This window comes from Pteropus vampyrus, unplaced genomic scaffold (assembly GCF_000151845.1).
Source record: "Pteropus vampyrus isolate Shadow unplaced genomic scaffold, Pvam_2.0 Scaffold185, whole genome shotgun sequence".
Lineage (NCBI taxonomy): Eukaryota > Metazoa > Chordata > Mammalia > Chiroptera > Pteropodidae > Pteropus > Pteropus vampyrus.
This window is the reverse complement of record NW_011888966.1, coordinates 2,554,020-2,556,175: the sequence shown is the minus strand read 5'-3', so window position 1 is coordinate 2,556,175 and position 2,156 is coordinate 2,554,020.

Sequence of the window (2,156 nt, the reverse complement as noted above, 5' to 3'; positions counted from 1 at the left end):
GACTGTGCTGAGCCTCAGTTCCCTCAACTACATGGGGATGTTGTGAAGATTAAACAAGAACATCTGTGTAAGGTGTCCGCGACATAGTGAGTGCTCGAACGTCACCAGGCATTTTTATTGTTACATATTGTTGTCATCTCTAATTCAAGGACAGTCCTTTAAATGAAATAAAATGAGCTTTATGAAAATCTCACTGGCTTGTCCTTCTTTTTCTCACTTTGTAAAAACTAGCAAAAGCTTCCTCACTGGCTAGCATCCCTGAGGCAGCAGGGTGCTTGCCGCCCACCCACGGCATCATCCCTCCCTTTGAGAAGGTGACTGCCAGGGCCGGAACATCTTTGGAGATCAGTTACTCCGATCCTTTCTGAATACATTTTAGAAGTGGAATCAGTCTTCATATGAAATTAAAATACTAATAATCATAATAATGGCGAATGACTCTTGAGCTTTTTCCATAAGCCAAGCGCCATGTTAAGCGTCTCATGTGCAGTGTCTCCTTCATAACCTTCGAGGCACTCAAGGCCACAGTGTTAGTCTGTAGCAGAGCCCTCCAGAGCCTGTCAGTTTAATACAAAATATCTGTACTCTTAATCTAAGGACAGTTCAAAGAGATGATTCAGAGGCCTCACTGCAAACGTTTGCATCCTAGCTCAGACCCTAGATCAGTTAGTTAATAGTTCAGAGCCTCAGTTTCCTCATCTGTAAAATCAAGATACAAATACTACACAGGGATATTGTGCTAAGCACTTCACATGCCTTAGCACATGTAATCCACCCCACAACGTGTGAGGGCTCAATGTTTACTTTCATTATTCCTACACATATCATCTGCTTATGAAGAAACAGAATGCGAAACAGATCCAAGTAGGGCCATTCAAATTGAAGAGACTAGGGGGTCTCACTTCTATCTGTCCTTCTTGCCTACCTTCTGTTGACCCTAAGAATCCCTCTTTGGGACTCTAGGGCTCCTTGAAGCATAATGCGAACCCATTCTTTAGCTTATCCTCACTCATTGCACAGATGAGAGAACTGAGGCCCAGAGAGGGGAGGATACTTGTCCAAGGTCACACAGTCACTCAGGAGCAGAGATAGGACTAGAACCCTGGCTCCCTGACTCCTGACCTGACTGTTGTTGCCACAGTTAGGGTCCCCAGGTCCCCACTGCCTCAGAATAGGTTGTGCCGCTGCCAGAACTCCCAGGTTGGGCTCCTCTCTCCGCCCGGGGATAATCCTTTAATGAATTAAGTGGAGCAATTATGGCGGCGTGAAAGCGAGTCTTTGTTACTTTTTGGTAACCAACTGGCATCTTGCAGAGTCTCATTTACTGTCAGTTGAGTACTTAGAGATAAATGCTCTTACTTTCCACATCTTCACCAGAATCTCCTCCCTTACCCCTCTCCCCTTCAATCCCTGTCAACACGCCTGTTGGGCAATGGCGGTAAAGTGATGAAGGAGCCCCGCACAGCGCTGCCGCTCGTGGAGCTTCCATCCAGGGCAGCGCAGACACCAACTGAGCAAAAACCAGAACAAAACCCCCAAACGTAAATACCTCAAGCTGTCTTCCAGTTTGTGGTGATCGTGGTTCAGAGTGGAGGAAGAGGTTGGGTCTTGGCTGCAGCACAGAGCACAGCCTGGCTGCTGCTCCTCTTTCTGCCTGGACTGTTTCCTCGCAGGTCTGTGTGGCTGGCTCCTGATCACTCGGGGTCCCCTCCTAGGGTCATCTGCTCAGAGTGGCCTTCCCTGGCCACCCTACTGAAGCGATTCCCAAGCTACTCTGGCCCTTTCTCTGCTTTCTCTCTTTAGTGAACACAGCTTACTCAAATCACGCAATTGATGGGTTTGCCCACGTGTTTATCTTCTGCCTCTTCCTGGCAGTGGAAGCTCTGGAAGGCAGGAAGTCTGTCTTGCTCACCACTGCACTCCCGGCACCTAGAGCAGAGCTTGACATCTGAAAGGGGCTCCGTGTAATATCTGCTGCCTGAGTGAGTGAAGGAAGGGATAGAAGAGTAAAAGGCAAAGAAGTGGAAGCTGGGATTGCAGTTCCATTTCTGTCTCGAACTCGCAGTGTGAACTTGGGCAATTTTCATACCCACTCTGGTTAACTTCATTTTCATCCATTGCAAAATTTAAAAAAATTAGAGTTAGCATCTTTTCGG